General features: G+C 35.5%; 1 long non-coding RNA gene across 2 annotated transcripts in view; it reads left to right on the top strand.

Moving 5' to 3' along the window:
• The first annotated feature begins 5,613 nt into the window (after positions 1–5,613).
• The window catches only part of LOC112649259 (uncharacterized), a 39,941-nt gene continuing 21,668 nt past the window's right edge, over positions 5,614–23,886 (top strand). For both annotated transcript variants that reach the window (XR_007403943.1, XR_007403944.1), the window contains exon 1: positions 5,614–5,676. This is a non-coding gene — a long non-coding RNA (uncharacterized LOC112649259). The remainder of the gene's footprint in view (positions 5,677–23,886) is intronic.

A 23,886-nucleotide genomic window follows, 5' to 3' on the forward strand; every position in this document is an offset into this window, starting at 1 on the left:
CCTTGAATGTGGTGGTAGGTCCGAAAACTTAACACATATGATAAAATTGTGAAGAATTAAATACTTGGCACTAAAGGGACACATGAAACTGGAGAAATCTGAATAAGATTAATGGATTATATCAGTGTCAATAATCTGGATGTGACATTTCATTGTAGTTTTTGCAAGAGGTTATCTTGGGGAAACTGGATAAGGGTACATGAGATCTCTCTGTGGAATTTCTTAACCACTCCATGTAATTCTACAACACAAATTTCAATAAAAAACTGATGTGATGTCACTTTTGAGATCAGCTGACAAAAAGATCTGATAATTTTCTTTGTTTCTTGCTGCCTCTGTTCGTCCCCTCTCTTAGCCCTTGCTCTGGGGGGCACCAGCTGCTGTGTTGCAAGTGGTCCTATGTACACAGAAACCTGTGTCCCCAGCCAACAGCAAGAAAAGGCCAGAGTCCCTCGAACAGTGAGTCATCTTAGACGTGGATCATCAAATGTCTGCTGATAGCCAGGTGAGTGAGCTTGCTAGAAAATGCTCCCTCCGTAAAATTTTAGGGTGACTACAGCCCATGCCCGTACCCTGAATGCAGCCTTATGAGTGACCCTGAGCACAGGCACCCAGACAAGCCGAATCAGGATTCATGGCCATAGGAGCTGTGAGATAATGAATAATTGTTTTAAATGGCAGAGTTTTAGGGAAATCCGGTAGGCAATAGAGGAAAACTAAAAAGCATCTCACAACTAGACAATGACAGATCCTCAAACTTGTCTTCACTAGGTTTTCACAGGGTCTGACAGGATGGCAGCAGCTCCTTTCTCCCTCTTCTCTTCAATCCCACCTGTGAAAACAAACAAGCAAGCTGCAGCCCCAGGGGGTGCAATCTGTCCATGTCAACCCTACTCTACCCTGCTTTTAGTCTTCAAGACTGACAGGTGTGACTCCCCTGCTCCTTGTTTTTTTGGTGGGTTCAGTAGGAAACAGGAGATTGGAACAATAGGGAAGAGTGAAGATAGGTTCATATTTTTTTGGCTCATCCATGAAAGGTCACCCCAAACAGGCTACATGGATGCATCCTTTGACAGAAGGTTCTACCCTTTTTAGAACCGGCTGGGGGCCTGGACTCTGGACTCTCCCTCTTCTGTTCTGCTGCCGGCAGGTCCAGGTGTGAAGAGTATCTCTAGTGCTGTCAGCACAGAATTCTTGCACTATCCCTGTGGTTGCACTACACTGCTAGCACACGTCTGTAACGTCACTGGTGATGTATCCCACCTGCTAAAGCCATCTGCTTGCTACTTAATGAGACTCACTGGTCTTTCCATCTTACTCCCTTTTCTCTCCTCTCCCCTTTCTCTACCTTTCTTCCCTTTCCTTTCACCAAAAGACCTAGTTTTCCTTTGCTCTTTCCTGGTTTCACCCTGGTGTTCTAATGTTAATTTAGTTTTTCCAGTTTTCATTCAGGGCCCAGAATCGGGCACACAAAAAGTGTCACCTAGAAGGCAGGAATTACTAGGCAGTTGCCAAGCTCTTCTTATGTTGATCTAGAGCCACCTTTTAAAGTTGTACAGTTTTTGTGTGGGAGAAAAAGCTCCAGACAGAAGGAGCAACTTTGGATTAAAAGCTAGACTAAACTGTACTCCACCTGCCAGATGTTGGAGCAGGGCAGCCCTTGAGTCAAGAAAGTGGCATGTGTAGTTTCTTCTAAAGACACCTTTTGCTGGCCAAGTGGTGCTCCCAGATGACTCCCTCTCTTGCCTGGAGGGGATCTTCTTTCTAAACAGTGCCAAGGGCATTCCATGTTCTCTGTGGCTCTGCTTTTGGCCCTGACACACTAGGATTATCACTTATAATATCCCCAAAATATGCACTAGGACAGACTCCCTTCAAACAACAGGAAGAATTTTTGGATCAGGATATGGTGCCTCTTCCCTAATAGGAACCTAAAGGGGACATTGTACTCCACTTAGGCAAAAATAACTGCCGTGTTTCCCTTTGGTTGGCAAATTTTCCTTCATTTGTAATATCCATGTATTTATCATCTATCAGATTTCTGTAGCCTATTGAAGGGCCTCCAACATGATTGGGCTTCAATGAAAACATGAAATTAAGCCATAAGATATTCTTAAAGCTAATTTGGCATCTTGGTTTCACCAAAGCCCTATGTGCTTTAGAGTTCCTCTCAGCCGAATAAAGGACCCTCATGATTTATCAGTTGAACAGGATTCAAGTGCAAGTGACAAATACACACTGTTTAAGCATGTACATAAAATGTTGTATTTGAAAAGCATTAAGGAGTTTGAATAGAAGCTGCTCTGTGAATTATCTGGAAACCAACATCTCTCACTCACTCCTTCACTCAGCCTCCTTGACTATCCTAGGGTGTACCATTATTTTGAGGGGCTCGAGTCTCTGTGTTTTCTGTATTGAGGTCTACAATGCATGAAATGATGACCGCCATTCTCAGGGGAGCAGAGCCTTGTTTTTGGGAAAGGTGTGCCTGCAGCTGCCCTGTGACATGGGTCTCTCAACAGAGCTGAGCTTTTCCTATGTGGCCCAAACTAAAGGTATTGTGCAAGTTTCTGGGCAATGATTTCCTTAGGAATGACTCTATGATGATTAAAATGGTTCCATCGGCTTTCCTTGAGTTTCTAATATGGCACAGTTTTACTTTTTCTAAATATTCTCTGTGTAAACATTTAATTTCTTGAATTTCTAAATGTTGGACATACTCTCATTGAAATTGCACTTTCCTATCATCTCTGCTGTCTCGATAAATGTATGATAAAAATATCAGGTTTTGGAAAGATTATTTTAATCTCCAATGTGTATTATGTGAAATATTTGACTTGTAAAGTAGGTAATGAGAAGATGCCATTTTGTATATTACTGTAATATAAGTAGCACTTTTTATTAAAAATAAATAAATATAAGTGGAAATAGGGTAATCATTGAAAGCACAATATTTCTCAAACAGAATATAATAAAGCTCATTCAAAATATGTGGTTTTATCCTCCTAAACTAGAGAAATATATTCTCTCTTATTTAGCTTTTAAAATAAAATAATGTGGTAGACAGAAAAAAATGTTGTGCACATAGAACTTTCAAGATTTTTATGGTCATTTATTTATAAATATATGCAAACATTCTTTTTTTCTATATTTTCTCCTTGTTGGCCAATTGCAAACTGATCACTTACAATTGTACTTGAGTGCTTAGTGACCAGAAAATTTACAAATGCTGCTGCTGCCAGAGAAACTGGAAGTGCACAAGCAGATTGAAGGAAATACTACAGGCGAAAATTAGCCATCATTAGTTACCCCTGCTAATATTGCAGAAAATTGGAATGCTTGCCTCACTGAGAATTGGAAACATTTCTGAAGTTTATTTAGAACAATGGAAGAGACTTTTACATATACGTACATATAATTATTTTAAGACATTGTGTTGTTATACTTTGCAACTATATTTTAAAATTTATTTGTACTCAGCTAAGTTTTTTTTTTAAATTTCAAACTTTTCATTTATGTTTTAGGACTATATATTTAAAATCTTAGAAGGCAAAAGTTTTAGGTGATAAATGCTGGAATTTATTGGTAGTTCTATTTCTACTAATTCTTTATCAATACAACTGTTGTACTGATATTGTAGGTTAACTGTCACACAGTTCCATCACAATTTAAATCTTTCCTCTGAACCTAACTTTAGTTAGTCATCAATAAACCATTAGGCAATCAGTGTCTTCTTGGGAAACTAAACAGAGTTACAATTTAGGATTCAGCTGGAAAATATATTTATTGAACATATACTACGTTCAGTGGCATTATTTTAGGTCTTATGAAGAATTCGGAAAAAAGTTAGAAGAAGCGTACTATCCAGCGAGAGAGGGGTTTATCAATAACCAAGATGTAAAGCAGAATGTGCTAAATGTTCTCATGAAGTTGAATACATGATGACATTAAGAAAATAATTATTTCATTTTGCTTTCTGTATTTCCTTTGTCTTTGTAGGCTTTCCTTTTTCCATGTAATGATCTCCTTCTGTCTCAGACCTCTCTCTGTATCTCCATACTTGAGAATGAAGAAGAGAGACAGAGACAGACAGACAAAGACAGAGAGGGCAATGTGAAGCCAAATAAATATTTTTAAAAACAGATATACATATGTGTGTGTGTTGTTGTTGTTGTTTTTGTTCTGGAGGAAATCACAGATGATTCCTACTATATGTTGCTTTTTTCTCTCTTGTGCCACTAATGAATATATACTTTTCTTGATATTTTCAGTGTTTATGCTTACAGATGACCTTACTGTCAATATCTCTGTCAAGTACATTTCCTCAACACCTGTTATAAAATGCTACAGGCTTCCATGCACATGTGATACCATATTGGAATGATCCAGTTCATTTGACAAAATGCAAATAGGTAGGATACATGTTGCCTAACATATTTAAGCAGCATTATATTTTGATCAAGGGAGACTTTGGGAAGATTTTGGATGGCATAACATATAAAGATTCTTTCAGCATGTTTATTATTGAAACCAATAGACCAAAGAGATGCTATTGAAAAACATGCCTTTCTTGGTTAAAGATGTTGCTGAGACATATGATAAAAGATGTGTAATTAAATTAGAGTTTTCACATAGCCATAGCATATAAATCCATATCCATATATCTATAAATATAAGTGGATAGACATATTATTTTTTAAAACATATGGATTTTTAGTTCACTCTAAATATTTTTGGAAGAGTTTTTGATTCATAAGTTTCCATAAAGAAATTAAAATGAGAAAACGGAAGATATCTTGTTGGAATTTTCATCCTTGAAGCATTTCCTATATACAGAAAAGCCATGAAGTATTTAAAACCACTAGCATGGGACTGGTAGAATTTCTGTCAGTCATTAATTTCTTACACTGTTAGTGTGGAACAGAACAGAGTCTAGAACAGAAAGAAATTTTAAGATTAATTAAATCACCTCATCCACTCAATAAAATATTCTATGTGCCTGCTACATACAGTGTCTTTGTGTTTGGCCCTGTGGATGGATGGATAGATTGATTGATCTGAGAGGAAAAGAGTTGGGGAAGGGCCAGAGGGAGAGGGAGAAAGAAAATCTTAATCAGGTTCCACATTCAGTGAGGAATCCAACCTGGGGCTCCATCTCATGGCCCTGAGATCATGACATGAGCCGAAATTAAGGATTTGATGCTTAATCAACTAACCACCCAGGCATCCTTGGTCTTGTGGGTTTATAACTGAGTAAGACTTACTTCCTATCTTCGAAGAATTTTTGTTTCACACAAACACACACGCATATACACCATCTAGCAAAGATTTTCTCCCAGTTTGTTCATAAGGTGATGACCAACCAGAATGAGGACTAGTTATTTAGGGAATAAAAAGCAAAACAAAACAAAACAGAACAAAACAAAACAATGATACTTCCAAAAGTTTTTTTTTTTTCTTTCCCTTTGGAACTGTACTATAGTCCCTCTGTTCACTGTTTTGCTTTTCACTGTCTCAGTTGTGTTCAACTGTGGTCTGAAAGCAAATGAACCTCCATCTGACATGTCATCACATGTCAATAGTAGCCTAATGCTATGTCACAATGCCTATGTCTCTCACCTCACTTCACCTCATCATGTGGGTATTTTCTCATCTCACATCATCATAGGAAGAGGGGTGAGTACAATACAATAAGATACTATGAGAGACAGAGACCACATTCACATAACTTCTATTTCAGTATATTGTTATGATTGTTATATTTTATTACTAGTTACAGTCATTAATCTCTTACTGTGCCCGATTTATAAGTTAAACTTTATCATAGGTATGTATGTATGGGAAAAACATAGTATATCTATGGATATGGCACTATATGTGGTTTCAGGCATCCACAGGAGGTCTTGGAACATACCCCTAGAAGATAAGAGGGTGTTAGTGTAACTACATATCCCTTTTTCTTAACAGTAGGGGAGCCAAGGACATAGGTGACAGGCTCAGGTGCATAGATACAGGTGCAGAGAGCCTTTCCCAGGGCCAGGCACTAAGAATCTGAATGACAGATATATGAATGCCTATTTTGTTGCAAGTCACTAGCCTAAGTACTTAGCACAGTATTACTCTCAGATAGACACAGCTGTTAAAGATCACCATCCTTAATAAAGACAATAGGACAAATACATGTTTCACCATAAATATTACATCTTCCATAGTGTAAAGCTATGATTCTTTTGCTTCTGTAGAGAACAATACTACATGTATACCATTATGGTAGAGTATTTGCTTTGAATGTGACTAGATTTATTTTATTTTATTCATCATCCTGGAATAACTTGGCTTTTACTATATGTTGCTAAAACTTATGTGTCTGTAGTATGTTACTTTTCAATGGTTATTGAAAAATAAAATTAAAATTCTACTGTATATAATTTTATAAACATTTTCATCCATACGACTTATTGCTTAAATTATAGGTTTCTGATATCAAGAACTTATTTTTTTTTTACTTGCAGAGGTCATTCAAGGAGATGGTAAATACATGTTTGTTTTCCCAATATTTTCTAACAAGTGTGTCTTCCCATCGAGTAATTATCAGAAAAAAGGAAAACTAGCATCTACCGGAAATCCATAGCTCCACTGTAATATGACATACTCCCTGAGCATGATTAGTCTTAGTTCTTTATTTAGACTTTGAGACTTCACAAAAATGCAGGCATGACTATAATACATATCAAATAACACATTGAGTAGAAAGGAACACAAATAATATTGGCTTCATAAGCTGCACTGCTATCGTTGTTTATACACAGGGCTTAGATATGATTAGGTGGCACGGGATGATGCAAATGGCCTAACAAATCTCTATTAATTGGGAAAGATTTCTCAAAGGATGTAGATTTTAAATTCCTCTCTGACAGAGTTGAGTAAGGCTGTTGGAGGAGAAATTTTTCCAGGTGTTAGCTTGTTTCCATAAAGGAGCAAGAAACAAAAATGAGGTATTTGGGAGGGGAAATGCACTTTGGGAGTTTATGGGGAGACCTGAAGCGTATAGCCAAGATTACTACATATGAGCTACAGCCACCGATAGATTTGGTTAGGGTTTGGGAAACCACAGGGATGCTATTGGCAATTATTAAGGGGAGCAATTGGTGATGGTAGGCCCAATGAGATAACAATAAAAAGAATCAGTTCTGCGGCAACGATCATGTTGGTGACTGTAATGCATACACACACATTATATGGGTCTCGGTTAATAAAATTCTCCCACTCTTTTTTTGCTTTTAATTTTCACAAAATCCAGTATTTAAGGCAATTATTAAGACCTTTTAAAAAAACAGATACATATGGAACGGCTTATGTCAAAGATTCAGAAATATGTAATGGAGAAGGGAACTAAACCCAGATTTTCTAACATCTGATTCAAGCCTCTTTTGGAGAGAAAATAGCAATGCTTGCTGATCAAGCAGCTGGGTAAGATGACTTTTCTAAGGTTGGAGATTCATTTATTCCTGTATAATATAATTATCAACCAGAGAATGCGTTGCTGCCTGTTAGGCCTCTTAGCACTTCAAACTTGTCTATTTAGAAATCTGGTCAAAAGAAAACCAAGGGGTATCTTAATTATCTTCTGGAAGAAAAAATGAAGGCAAATATCACAGTTATATATATATATTTTTTTCTTTTTTTTACCTCATGGAGTTTTTTGCTTTTTAGGTGTTTGTGTGTGTGTGTGTGTGTGTTTCTTTTGCTTATTGGTATAAGAACTATTGCAAATGTGCCCATGGTATGAATTTTCACCAAGGAAAGCCTCCTAAACAGCATAATGACGACCTAATTGTGCTAAGCATTGACTCCAATGTAAAGTTTGCCTGAATGAAGACTAGAGAATCAGACTCAAGCTCTTGAGTACAGAGACTACAATTGGACATTTTAGCGTGTGAAAGGCAGGAAAATATTGATGGTTTCAGAGTCCTAAATATATCACCATTTCAAGTAAATTAATAAGGTGTGCCTTGAGTTGTAGTTAAAATATGGTCACTTGAGACTCTCCATATGTAGCTTCACTGGGTGTAAGGGAGGAGAAATTGTCATTAAAAATATGCTAACCAACAGTTCCTACCCAGAACTCTTTGACTTCTATTTTTAGTTCATGATTTTATCATCAGAATAACTGATAACTGTGCTTTTAGACCCATCCATTCAAGAGAATGATGTTCTTACTGATTAGGATGGTTGCATAGAGGAGATTTGTTGTTGTCTATTCTGAGTGTGAGCGATGCCAGCCTTGAAATATTTGGTGTAGCGAGAACAGTACATGGTTTATGGGCTCACTCTAATGGTATGCAGTTCCATCCTTCATTTTCCATTGATAGTTAAACCATTAAAGAAACAGTTCACAAGTACCAAATTAAAAGAAGTCGACTTGAATCCACAGCGCATATAAACCATTCTGATTTCCAACTACAATCCGTTCAAATGGCTAAGAATCAGATTTAATTTGATGATTGGTAAAGGAAGTGCATATCTGGGGCTATCTCCCACAACGTAGACCTTTAGTTCAGTAAATATCATCTGCACGTTTTGGCAGACACTGTCTGCAATGATGCCCAAATGAGAAAAATCCCCCTACTCAGTCATACATTTACTAAATGATATTAGATCAGATAAAGGGTTCTTAACGTGAATTCACCTCGAGAAGTCTAAAATTAGACTGACTTTTTTGTGCCAAGAAGTAGAAAATGAACTAATTATTCAGCATGGAATGACCAAAAATATTGCAAACGCATTTCTTGCAATTCCAGAATGTAATAGGGTGTATTGTTCATTATAAAAGATCATTGTTCTGACTAACTTTTCCAAACTTGTATAAGTTTGAGGATATTTGTGTTCACAGTAACAGCCCTCTGTTGTCCACCATGAGTTTAATTCTATGTTACTCTTCTGGAACTTTGTCTTTTTTTTTTTTTTTTCATCATGAAGTAATCAGTTAATAATTTTTATTTCAGCTCATTAGATCCCAAACCCGATGTTTCGCTGATTATAGAAGCAATATTCAGGAGAAATAGCAGACAGGGAAATAGAATTCAATCAGGACAAAAGACAATTGAAAAAATAAAATGCTACAAATGATAGGATTTTTAAAAATTCTGGAATATCCAGCTCATTGATATTGTTTAAGGATATTTCTGTAGTGACTCAGAGATGCTTGCATGTCCTTATTCACAAAGCTGTTTATTTCATACTAAATTATGAACTACAGATGATTTTTCAAGTTTTTTTTTTTCCACCTAGACATTTAGCAAAACCTGGTCACAAATAAGCTTTGGAGAAGATGATTTTTCTTATTGGTGATTTAGATTGGATCTGAGGAAACAAAGGGTAATTTATAACTTTAATTTTCTAAAAGCATGTGAATTGAATATGCTAGGATTCAATAATGCTACTGTGATGCTTAACTCCAGCTGTATCTGTCTTTGTGAATGGTGATTAAAAAAGGCAAATTTGCTTACATCTTTCCTTGCTGACACTGAGGTCATTGCTTTATGGGTTTGCTTTCATTTGCTCATCCATAGTAATTTCTATTTTTGGCTACTCTTGCAAAAAATCAGATGCCCTGGATCAAAATAGATATTCTCATGGTGCATTTGTAACACCAGGCAAAAGCTATAGTATACAGGAAAAAAAAAAAAAAAAGAAGAAGAGGAAGAGGAATATGGCTGGTTTCATCATAAAACATAACCAATAACATTATGATATTTAACACGGAGAAAACATTCCACACACTGCTCTTTGTTACCACATAAAAATACCTTTATAATAATGGTCATTCCTTGACATGAAGTCTTTATAAAAGAAATAATTTATTGCCTTACCTGTAACTGAAATAATGACTAAATCATTAAAAAAAAAAAATCTAGTGGCTCCTTCAGAGTAAATCTTCCACAACTTGCTACAGTGCTAATCGTAAGCATGTTATACAGTAAGTTAGCCTGAAGCGAAGTTAAGCAGGCAGATTAGGACTGTAATATAGTATCAGGACTCATAAATCAAGCGTGCTTGCAGATTTCCTTTCACTTACTGCTCCTTCTTACAGTTCAGACAAGTCATAATTACACATCAGTAGGCATTGTGAACAGAGGAATGAGCTACAACATAACGCACAATAAACCCTGTCATATAAAAGCAAACTGGATAAAATAACAGAAGCAATACTCCATTTTACAACATCACACTAAAGAATTACACCGTGCCATTGTGTATTATTCTGATCAATCATGAATCCATCCACAATTGACAGCTCAGTGGGCAAAAATTTACCATTGAAGAATAGTTTCCAGTTTTATTATTTTCTTGTTTGATTATACACATTAAGTACAAGACTATGTGTGATTCTGAAAAGCCACAGGTACATAATATAACACTGCCCTGCACACATTGCAATTAAATAAATTCTGCTAATGCTCTTTTAAAGCTCTCTTTTATTAGACATGCTTAAAATAATTCATACCGGATGAACTGTAAGTGGCTCTTTATTCATGTTTTATTAGTATTATAATTTTGAGTAATTATTCAGGTGTTCTTGTTACCTTAGACCAAAGAGATGTTGACTCTGAAGTCTTTTCTGTTATTTTCAGGCTTAGATGATATTACCACTAAGCTCAAAGGACCCTCCTTTATCACTAGGTTTGAGCCGAACATTGAAAATGGGATTTAATGAAACATGAGCAAATATTGGTTGTTTCAATTCCAATAAAACATTTAAAAGAACTAATAAATGTAAGGTAATTGTTGAATGCTAATCTAAAATTGCTACTACCGGTCTTATTTTATAGTTGGAACTCAGCAGGTGTTGGGGGGATATATTTTTCACATTACTCATCAAATATAGTTTTGAGAGGCACCAAGGTGTAAAAACCTACTTCACACTAGTAAGAATTTAATTATGGTTAATATATTAATGATATCAGAAATATAGAGAGAATAATTTTAGAGCCAGAGAGTCAATTATATGCCTGGAATTTCCTTCCAGGTTTTACTGGGTACACATTTTAACTATTATTTATGTGCACATAAAGGAGATCCTATTGAAAAATGAGGAGTTCGAATAACTACTTTTACTTTAATTACTTATTATTTTGATTTCTTTTCTCCATAGGATACTGTTTTATGGTTATTGGGATTTAAAGAGAAACAAAGGAATGGATGAGAGAATTGAAGGCAGTTGCGTGTGATTTAAGCATATTTTCTGCAAATGCCAGTGACCTTGGAATCAAAAGGCCTGAGTTGAGGTTTGAGTTGACCTAGACTCCGCTTATACTTCAGGGAAAGAGCCATATTTTTGATATTTATCCACAAAATCTAATACTGTGTTTGGGGCATCGTTTTCATCTTATCCGGAAAAAATTCCCTATATCCCTCTGTTACCAGAAGTGTTCTGTGCTAACCTCTAACATAGCAATTAACTTGTTGCATTATAATTGTCTGTTTACTTGTCTTTTTTTGAGGTCAGAACAGTCTTATTTAACATTCTATGTCTATGATTAAAGGGTAGAGCTGGTTGGCATAGAGTTGAAGCTCGAATATTTGTAGAGTCTTGGCTCAATAATAATGATATTAACAATATTTATCAATGTGTAGAATGAGCCAGGAACTCTGTGACACATGCTTTACAAACTAGATCTCATTTAATCTTCAGAAAAATTGGATACATATTTTACTACTATCATTCCAATTTTGTGTATATGGAAACTGCCCAAAGTCACACAGCTACTAAATGAGGACCTAGGATCCTAACTCAGCACTCCAACTCCAGAGGCTCTCCTCATAACCATGCCTCTCACTCCCTATCATCTTGGTCAGTCCCTTAATCTTTCATAATCTTAGTAAATTTAATTTCCCCTTCCATAAAGAGGTTCTGATCAAAATTCTTGAGATCAAAGTTTGATTCTGAGTTAAGCCTTATGCTGGTCTGCATGAAACCCCAAAGGAGTCTGTACTAAGAACATGTCAACATAGGGACTTGATGTGGACAGATTTGCATCAGCATCTCCTAGGATTTGCTTGCATCTTTCCTTCTTGACACTGATAATATTGGTTTATGGGTTTACTTTCATTTACTAATCATATAGTATTTGTTCTATTCTTTGTTTTTTCTTGTTTGTTTTGTTCAGAACTTCTGAAAGTCATAGGTAGCCTTCCAAAAGGCAAATGAAGTATTTCTCTGGTACAGAGGAATGGGTGCTCTTTGAGTTCCATAGTTGAAGGCTGCAGTGTTTTTTTTTTTTTTTTTGATTAGGCCATTATTACATTATTGGCTTGCTTTATTGAGAATATGAACACGATGGTGCCTTTCCTACCCCAAATAATGTTTAATTGAAATTGGATCAACTAGTCCATTTGGGCTCCATCTGTCAATTAAGTGGGAATAAGAGTAAGAAATTGGTAGCCTGGCACTGTGCCCAAATTAAAACACTTGGTTGATCAAGTATTTAACACCCTATCTCTTGGTTTGTTATTGTTGAAATGTGGCCTTAAGGGAATGAGGGAATTCTCTGAAAGCACAAAGCAGACCTAGATTCAAGAGAGGCGGAAGACTAAATAATTCCAAGCAGAAATTTTTAAGTGTGTGCAATTAGAATGTCTTCTAGTCCTAACATTTCATCTAGCAATTTTCACCTCTTTCCTATTGTGAAGTTTTTCTGTCAGCTGCTAGTAACTATCCCCATATTTATGGTAACTTTGTTATATGCATTTTTTTTCTTTGATTAGTTGTATAACTGAAATTAACAAAAGGTGACAGAAAATGAGGATACAAGGAGGGACAAAAAGATCTTATTAGGTTTTATAATCTACAAACTTGGAAAACAACACCTAAGTAATGAAGAAACTTCCATCTCTCCTCATGCACATACCTACAGTTAATTTATTAGAAATTACACTTAATACCAAGATCAACAGCTTAAGTCCTGAGCTGTTTGACTCTTATCTATTAAGGTGTGGATCAAGTCAACAATATATTAATTAGTTAGTTAAAATTGACAACAGATCAGACATTCTTAATAAGGAAACAGAGAAGGTGATGAAGATCTAAATAATCTCAAATGCCGAAAGTGAGTAAAAAGGGATTAGCAGCTTTGTCAAGCTGAGAGGTGGCAGGCTGTAATTTTGTCTTTAACTTGAAATGTTGCTAACATCAGGAAGAATTAGTATAAAAAGTCTTATATGAGACATCTGTTAACTTGGTCAGCCAAATTAGAGAACAAAAATTCTTTAAAATTTCTAAATAGTCATCACTTTTCAATGGGCATCCATGTGGACAGCAAAACTGTATGAAGCACAAATAGGGTTGAACTTCAACTATATCAAAAAGACATTTGGGCCATAGAAAATATCTGCTGGAATATATAGATACTGAAATAATGAGTAATTCATAGTTGATTTGCAGTTTGAAGATTATATAAGTATATGCAGCCGTAGGGTTAAAAAGGCTTTTTCTTCTTCATTTATTTTCTTAGAAACTGTTATTATCCAGCTTTTTTTAACTAGCATCTATGCAAATTTCTCATGCTTTTTAAATGTTGCACCAAAGAATTCTTTCTTTCTTCTTTCTTTCTTTCTTTCTTTCTTTCTTTCTTTCTTTCTTTCTTTCTTTCTCTTTCTTTCTTTCTTTTCTTTCTTTCTTTCTCTTTCTTTCTTTCTTTCTTTCTTTTTTTCTTTCTTTCTTTCTTTTTTTTTTTTTTTGATTGTCAGCAGATAAGTATCTTGTAAGAATGGTTCTGTTTTTCTGAGTTGGTTTGTGTAGAGCTCTAACTCCATTTCCTGTAGAAGTCTTTCAGGAATGGGGAAAGTAGTGCATCATATGAAAGAAGTTGTTTTCTCCTCTTTGAAGTTTAACCCTTTCTTTTTCGTACCTCCTCTCTCCTTTGTAGCTGGATCTTGAGGACACAAAAACATAGGATAATAGCTTTGGTATGAAAATTTGGTGTGTAAGGAATTACTTGGTATGTAGTCAGAATATTTAGTAGGCATTTGAGTTTATATTCATCTCAAGCTACATCCAATTTTTAGTTATGTAAACATCTGTAGGTGTAGAAGGGTGAAATTAGATCTCTGAAACTTAGAATCTCAATTTTAGGAGAAACACTTGAAAGTCAGACATATATAGATGATAGTTAAAACCATGAGCCTTAATGAGACCTTCAAGGAAGCGAGTATAGGTCCTAACGGGTATAGATACTATGATCAAGTCCTATGGTATCCAGAATTCTGAGGTTGAGGAGAAGAGAAGAAAACCAAGAGTCTCAGAATAAGGAAGCACTAAAGTAGGAGGAAAATGAAGAGACTGTGAGATCTTGGAAGCCACCAAGAGAGGAATGAGCTTCTAGATCAAGCATGATAGAAACTGAGAACTTGGCATTAGACACAGCAAAGTGGAGATGACAAATGACCTTCACAAAGTAGTGTGTATGGTACTTCTAATAAAACACCTTATTCAAGTGGGTTTCAGAGAGAATGGGAGTAGAGCAATTGGTGGCAGCAAATGTCAACAACGCTTACAAGAAAATTTCCTGTAAAGGGGAGCAAGGTAGTAACTTGAGTAGTAACCAGAAAAGGATGTAGTGTTTATAAAGAGATAAAGATGGAAAAATACAGCTTGTTTGTGTAACAGTGGAAACATATAGAGAGGGGAAAACTGATACCTGTAGTAGAGAATTGATGGTACAACATATTGAGGTGAGAGAGGATTGGGTCTAGTGTACAAATGGAGGGGTTGACTTCAGATAGAAACACCAGTTATATCTATAGCAATGCCTATGTCTATATCTATGTTGCTCTATGGTAGCTACATGTGACGTCTGTCACACACACATTAGTAATGCAACCATGGAGTTCATTTGTTGGTAGGTGGGTAGATGTAGTATCTCAGAGTTTGTGATTTTTTTTTTAAATTTTTTTTTTACCATTTCATGCTTTTTAATGGAGAGGGAAGCCTGGTAATGTGTTGAATGTAGGATTGGGGTAGCAGGTAGACTTTGAGGTAGAGAAAAGGCAGTTATCTAGCAAAGTGATATGAGAAAAGCACAGCACGTTTGTCTGACAACATTAAGGTTCTTGTTTATGAATCTAAGTCAAGAACAAGTAACAGTAGCAGGCTGTGCCTTCTGTCCAGCCATGGGCAGGCATAGAACAGAATTAAATTGCCCCACCATTGTGGTTTGCCAAAGTACAAAAGGCAGCAAGAAGGGCAAGGGAGTTAGGATTATAAGCAAGGGAATGATTGCACTGATTAACCTTGGAAATCAAGCTGGTAAGGACTGGGGCGATTTCTTGCAATATCTTCCCTAAGTCGTGTCCTTGGATGCTTTTGTGTCTTCCTCTCTATCCTCTCTGGTGCCACAAGTTATCCGTACTACCTAGTACAGAATGGTTCATTCCAAAAATAAAATAAAATAAAATAAAATAAAAATAAAATAAAATAATTAAAAAAAAAGAAGAAGAATGGTTCATTCCTCCCTTTCCTTATTAGCCTTCACAAGCCACACATTGTCCTTAGGAGAAAGTATAACTGTCTCAGTGTGACATTAAACTCCAACCTCAGCTTGCACTTCACTTCCACATAACCTAGTCCATTCTCATTATTACCCAGTTATGGCATGTTATTTCAAGCAGAGTCGTTTGCCCATTGTCCTCTTTGCTGGAAATGCCATTTTCTCATGCTTTGAGCCCTCTTTATCCTGGAAAACCGAAAGAAAATTCACTGCTTTGAAAATTCACTGATTTCTCATTTTATTTCAAGGCACACAGATATTCTCCTTCTTTTATTCCCATTGCAACTGGTTAATATTTTTTAGGACACTCACTTTATTTTGTAACCAATTATTGACATGTCTAGATCCCTATCCGTGATCATTTTTACAGTTATGGAATGGATATTATTTATATTTTCCATTCCTATTACTCAAATAATTCCTAGCTTATAGTTATCAGTAGGAATTTTTTACAAATGAATACATGAACAAGCAAACTGAAATGGGAACATATGGTGGTGCCAAATGTCCTTATATCTTTGGTAGACAATGGAGGCATTTGAATTTAATATGGCAGATATAGGTCTTATTCCAAAAAAGGAATATGAAATATATATAGGTAAAAATATGGCAGTTCTGGTTTGGGAAGATTGTGCCATGATATATCAGAGGCAAAAGGGGAAGGATGTCAATTCTAGAAGAAACTAAAACAGACCTGAGAAGTTAGTGGAGAGCCAGGTCTCTGGCTTGGGAACTCAGCATTCTTGCAGCCATTACCACTATAAGTTGCTGTAATGCCCTCATTTATCAGGATTTTTGAAAGTTTCCCAAGTTGTTTTAGCATCCAGATACCTTACTGTTGAGCATGTGTGTGGCTGATTATCTGCTCACCTGGCAACATTCATCATCCCTGTTATGACAGTGTCTTCCATCAACTGCTCCTCAGCTTCCCTTCAGAAAAGTAGTGGTGAGGATTTCTTGTTCTACCTACAGTAGTTGGGGAATATGAGTAAGGCCATGGATATGGATGTCTTTGAAAATGCTAGACAAGTGAGAAGCATTATTAATTGTCTGAAATGAGAAAAGAAAAACCCTGAAATACTAGTTCTGTTGTGAGAAATGAAACAGGTATGCACTGCCTTTACTTTGTTTATAAATGATTGCTAATTTAATGGGAAAAGTAAATATTTATAGCAAATCTTTTACTTTAGTCCAAAAATGCACACAGAAGAGAAATGAATAATTTTAAGCTTAAGATATTGAATAACTATGGAAAATCTGGTAATAGTACTAATGATCAGAATGTTCTCACTATGTCTTTTTTTTTTTTTTTCTTTTTAATGGTACATGAAACAGTGAGCTAACAACATACTGAACTTTTCTCAAATAAGGCAGAGTTTAGGCTTTGAAAGAAATTAGGTTACTCTCTAGAATAAAGTAATCTAAGTGAAATCTAAATCGGAAAGAAGCCAGGATAGGGAGGTGTAGAGAAAGTAAAAGTGTGTTTTCAAATGCTGGAGAATTGATAGGAAAAGAGGACAAGACAAATGAGCTGAGTTGCCCAAGCAAATTCATTCGGGGCTCTGGGCCTGCAAGGTTGAAAAAAAACCAGTCATCTGAAAAGCATCCTGTCCGTGTGTGTGGCTCCTGTCACCAGACCCATCATTAGGATGTTATGTGTGGTAATTGCAGGCTAAACTTTTGTGTGCTAGTTGAAAGAGCTGTGACCAACTATAGATTTGAACCTGTAGTCTGGCTGTTTGGGGACTTCTCACTATGGGTGACATGCATCTGAGTGAAGTCCTTGGTTATGTGTCTGGCATGTAGCATTTTCGAGCTAAAGTCTTTTGATTCATCTTTGATGTGGTATATATCTTGAAAGTAGTGAGAGGTAAAGCAGGAAAGAAGGAATGCTGCTTTCTTTTTTGGAACAAAACAAAACATTTAATATAGATAAGAAGAGACAAACATAAGTGAAATCTTTAAAGGGGTTGGTTCTCATTAGGAGATTATGTGTAGAGGGAGTCAATAAAAGAAAATATTTGAGTTTGAAGTCAAAGACACACGCCGCTTTTAAAATACATGTGTGAAAGCCTCAGAGGATTTGATATTATTTCGTGTAAGGGGCGGAGAACCTGTAAGCAGAGAGATTTAGATTACAAACACGTGGAACTTTTGCTAGACCCCAGGCTGTGACTCGGGGTCTAGCAAATGAGATTGCCTCCAAACAAAATTCACTGACTAGATGTCTGTGTGCCAGATAGGACCATAGCAATGGCACTTTTGTGAACTGCAGTGTCTCAAAAAATATTGAAATGATTACAAACATTTAAAAATTGGAAGATTTCACATTTAAAAAAATACTAATTTCTAGGGAAAAAATGTCTTACGAGCTGGCAAGGGTGAACACACATTTTTACTTGACAGCCAGTAAGTGGGTTTCATAGCAGCTGTGCTTTCAGCGAGATGTCCATTCTCTTGATCCCTGAGCTCTTCCTCACTCCCTGTTGGTCCTATACCAGGCTGGCTTCGCTCATTTAAGTTCTCTAGCTGGCACCTATTGGCATAAGTCTGAAACTTCACCCTTAATGGAGTCCTGACCACCTTCACCAAAACTTGACTTTAAATCTCATGTTGCCACATTAAAACTTCTTTCATACAATACGAGTATGAAACTGTAGCTGCCTGAGATAAGAGCAAAATGTTAAAGTATCAATTGTAACTGGCTTCCCCCCTGCCCCCTGTCCATCCCCCACCGGAAGATTGACTTAATATTTTGATATGAGTAGAGTTATTCCTAAGCGGAAAGCAGGATGTTAATCCAGATTATCTAATGTAAGACTATTTGTATTGACTAAAAGGACTAAAACACAATCAAAGTTGAAATGAGATCAGCACTTGGCAGTAAGCAAAAGGATCATTTCGTCATAAGAAATGAGGAACTATGAGAAATGGTGAGATGTAAACAAAGAAAACATCTTAGTAAAATAAATTTTTAAAAGCACCTATATCAAAATCGAGACAGAGTAGTCTCAAACACATAGCACACATTTAAAAACTGCTACAATTCCATCACTAAATAAAATAAGGCAGATTTTTAGAAATATAAAATGATCACGTTATTTTTTTCCCATTTGAACCAGATTTCTTGGATTAAATTGCTATTTAAGTTGAATTTGATAAAGATAAAATCCATAAATGCATGCAGAATATATTCATAACAATATTGCACCTTGCGGAAAAAGTAGATGAAGTAGATAATATGATATTTTTTTATTGGACCAATAAATAAAAGGCAATTCTCAAGCCCCAAAGTCTCAAGTACATTTTCACTTTAAATGAACACACTCATGAAGCATTTTATTGCAACATTTTCTTGTGGGAATATATAGGTAAATGCCTGCAAGGATGTGAAAGTGCGTTGTAAACTGTAAAGCTCTATTTAAAAATTCCTCACGTTCCTGGCCTACAACTGGGCCCTGTTGTGACTTCTGTGTGCTGTGATTAACATCTATCTTACAGAATTAAAGTGAATTACAAGAGAAAGGGCAGTACCTATTTCATCACATGGGAGAAATAATTAAACCTATTGTATGACAAAATTGTGGAATTAGCAACAGTATTAATAAATATAATGATATGCTCATAATTGCAATTTGCATAATTGTTATAGTCATACTTTCAGTCATAGAATTGTATTTCTAGTAACTAACATTTCTTGAGTGCTAACTATGCATCAGTAAGTACCTCACATGTTTTAACTAATTTAATCCTCATTCAATCGTAGGAATTTGGAACTATTATTTGCATTTTAAAAAAGAGGGAACTGAGGCTAAGAGAAGTGAAGTAACTTCTTTGAGGTCATAGTGGCAGATTTCAACCTACCCAATCTGGCTCCATAGCCTGTGCTCGATGAGACAGAAAATCTCAGGGCAGGGGACAATGACCTACTATGATGAAAAATTTGTGTTCAGGCTCCTTCAAAGTGTGTGCCCTCGGCAAACTTTTTAACTTTTCTATGTCAGAGTTTATTCTTTACAGACAATAAAAGCAAGTCCATAGGTTTGCAATAAATATTAAGTTAATGTATAGAAGGCAGGTAGCAGTGGTTATAGATCTAGGTACTCTAGAATAGGGAGTCATCTATTGTTACTCTTATAGTTTATTAAAATGTTCACATGGTTGTTAATAACCACAGTAATTGGTTGGCACTTAGCATAAGGATTTGCAAATGAAAAGATCACTCACTTTTAGAAAAAAAAGTGGGGAGATGTTAGTGCCCTTCCTACTTATAAGATCTTGTTTTTGCTGCCAAAAGCAAAAAAAGAAAAAATGCTTATAATGCTGCCATAGAGTCACATAAAATACTGGCAAATGCATTTTTTTTTGGTAGTTGAACAAAATGTGGCTACTGGGCTTTCAGAACACAGTCCTTTAAAAGCTAATTCTCTATAGTAAGACACTACTTTTAGAAAATTCACATTTTATTTGAATAATTGTTTTACAGTAATTTTCACAATTTTGAAACACTTACTGCAATTTAATTAATTTTCCCTAAAAACAAATTAGTAGACATTAATGATGAAATAAAACTTGCTCAATTGTATATGAAGGCACTGGCCTTGCAGATTTGTCCCATGTCGCAAAAGCTCGAGGCAGCAGAGTGTGAATGGCTGGGCTGGGTTTTGGGGGTAAAATTGATGACAGAAAGCCATGGAGAATAGGGGAACCTTCCCTATGTCCCTGTGCGGGTACAGAAATTGAGGGAAGGGTAGAAAGTGGGAGAGAGACAGACAGACAGAGACAGAGAGATGGAGAGAGAGGAGAAGTTAAGAAGAGGAATGCAGCTATAGTCAAAAGACCTCTCAAATTTATCATAATGGAAAACACCCACAGCTTTGCAAGGTGGGCCGTATGATTAAGGACAAAGGGAACACAGATCACACGAGTGAAAACTAAAGTTCCAAGGAATGGGCATGGAAGTCGCAGGAAAAGGCAGCAGAGGACAGATGTCTCAGACCAAGGCCCGCCCTGCTACCTGAGGACCCACTCAACATGTAGATGGAGGAATGGCCAAAAGGCGAGTTCGATGAGTTTAAACATAAATGAAGAGAAAACACTGACATGATTGAATTTACCTGAAACTGAGTAGGTTAAATCATTTCTTTATGGTGCATGAGATCCTAAAACTTAAATTCTTGACATATCTGATTATAAGTCCCTTGAAAATTACACCTGTCGTAGTGTCACTAGTAAATCTGAGTAAAGTGTGAAACAATTATGTCTAAAGATGATAGTTTTGTGCATGACACTTTATGATGTTTACTTGCAAAAAAAATTTTTCCTATATGTAAAGTAAGAAAACCAGAAACCCACTAATTTTACTTACCATAAATACATAACACACCTAGAGATAAAACTAATCAAAGATACAGGGCCCACCTGAAGAAAACCATGTGCTTTCATTGAGAAACTGAAAGTGAAAAAATGGAAGACGATCTTTGCTTTTGTATAGAAGGACCACAATACCAAAACTTCCTAATTTAGTGCAACTCCATTCAAATAATTTCTGTCCATCTGGGAAGATGTTCTAAATATTATTTGAAAAAATAATCATGTAATAAAAGCAATGCAATTCTGAAAATAAAAGATGAGTGGGGGAATCTCACTACAAGCAATTGAAATATACTAAATGATGACAATAGTTATCATAGTGAGGAATAGGCTCCGGAATATAAAAGAGGATGCCCACGTAATAAAGAACAAACTCGTGTGTGTGTGTGTGTGTGTGTGTGTGTGTGTAATATATGTATCACAGATGACAATATCATTTCAATTCAGTGGTATAAAAAGAGATTTAACAGATAGTGATCGATCAGATCATGAATATCTGGAAAAAAAATGGGATCCTTACTTTACTCTTGGCATCAGGGTTATTTCGAGATGGACATGAGAGATAAGTGTCAAAAAATAACACCTACAAGAAGCAACAAAAACAGTCTAGTTACTTCTGAATCTTAAGGTAAAAATTGTTTGTTAGTATGTCACAAATTAATAGATCGATATATTTGACCATATAAAATTTAGTTTTTTCTGATTACCAAAGCACAACACAAAACAAAATTCCCACCACAAAGTGAAAGGCAAGTGGCAAAATGGAATATTTATTGTACATTTAATATATTTTGGGTAATCTTTTTAAGGTATAAAGGAGTACTATAATCAAATAATGACAAAATGAATACAATAATAGAAAAGTAAGAGAAAACATATAAAAAAAGTTCAACTTTCTTATTAAGGAATATATTGGTTTGGGTTTATCAAATTAACAAATTTTAATGATAACATCTATTTTGGTTTTAGGAAGAGAAAGTTTACTTTAATACATTGCCAAGAGCAAAGTAAATTAATACAAACTTTCTGGAGGATAATGTAGTAATATATTTCATAAGGCAGAAAAGAACATAGTTAGTGACCCAGTAATTCCATTATTTTTAAGGAAATAATCAGACAGTTATATAAATGATTTTCATTACAATGTTGTTTATGGTAATAAAAGAAAACTTAGAAACAACCTAAATATCCAACAGTAGTGAAACAAATAATAGTAAAATTTGTAAAGTGGAATATTACTAAAAGTGCTATTGATCTTTTGACACAGAAATTTGAGTGTGTGTGTGTTATATTACTTGAAAAACAAATTTACCAAAATTATTTATGCACACACAGACACAAGGAATACATATAGACATACATATATATGTACTTACATGTACACATACATATTTCCAGATATAAGACATGTTTTAACCTCATAAAGACAAATAAATTAGCATATATATACACATACACAGTATGTATCTATATATTTGTACACAGCCTTTTATTGTCACATATATTCACATCATATATATTCACTTACCTGCATATATGCGCATATATTCTCTGACGATATAGACTAGAGTCAACCATGACTATGTAAGGGTGATAGGAATAATGATGACTTTTATATTTTTTTATGCTTATCTATATAGTTAAACTTTCCCATAATACACATATGGCTCTGTAATTAAATATATAATGCAAATAATTTGCCTATCATGAGCTACTAACTAACATCTTGGTTCTGTGACATATGTAATCAGTGCAATTCTGATTTGATTTTGTGCTTGGGTGAAAATAAAAGTTCATTCCTCATTTTAATCAACCCTTGCATTAATCTCTGGCAAGAGTTGTGTATGTTGGACTGTTCTGTCAGTGAGGATCGTGTGGAACTTAACTGGTTTCCCACGTTTGGCGTGTCCTTAAAGAACCACCTATTGATACTGGGCTGTGCTTCATTAGCCTTCTTCAGTAAGGTGAGATGTGCGACCGGGAGAGTTTAAGACTGCCACATGTCCCAGTAATGAAGGCCAGGACTATTTTTTTTCCTCCAAATTTACAATGAGTGGAGCTCTCTGGGTTTATCTTAAATTCTTGGTGAATATTCTCCATTAACGACATACTATCTTTCTTTGACTGCAGTGCATGTCATCCTTGCCTAGTGGGAACCCTAATTTGCTCTAAATTGCCAAAGTGTTCATTATGGAATGCTTAGTAGCTAGAGTTTGTACATAATATTTGAAAATCAACCTTAATTTTTCTGCCTGAGACGAACACTTGGATTTCACAGTAAACATAATCAGAGATTTACAGAAACCTAGTGAACTCTGTTTATTATACTTGCCTGGAATAGCTACAGAAAAGGTCAGAGGTCCAATGTCTTCATGCAGAGACAGATCATGTTCTAGCTGGTTCCGAGGAGGAAAAAAACAGTAGGTGATGCTTTAATGAATGGCTTATCATGTGAAACACACTATGTGATAATAGCAGTGTTGGTAAGACAAGAAGGGAGGTTTTTTATCTTCTTCTTCTTTTTTTTTTTTTTTTTTTGTAAGGGTTTAGCTAGTTTTACATTGCTTTAATGCTTACATCTCAACAGTAGCAGACAAAATGGTTCACCACGACGCTATTAAATTCTTCAGAGTCCTAAGTAACTCTGATTTCTTAGACAAGACTGGGCTTTCCATTTTCCTTTTTATTATTTTATTTTATTTTATTTTATTTTATTTTATTTTATTTTATTATTATTTTATTTCATTTCATTTCATCAAAAGCTGACATTTTAGGAATTAAGTACCTGGGTTGTGACCCTTTTGATCTCTTAAATTTCTTACTCTTTTCTGTTTGAGTTGATTGTAAGTAAAGCAAACAGAAGAGAAGACTCCCTGAGGTCAAAGTTTTATTGTAAAAAGTAGTCTTATAGTACAAGAGAATTTGCTGGAATGACAGAAACCAAACCAATGAGAACCGTGATTTT

The sequence above is a fragment of the Canis lupus genome, chromosome 19 (assembly GCF_003254725.2).
Source record: "Canis lupus dingo isolate Sandy chromosome 19, ASM325472v2, whole genome shotgun sequence".
NCBI lineage: Eukaryota > Metazoa > Chordata > Mammalia > Carnivora > Canidae > Canis > Canis lupus.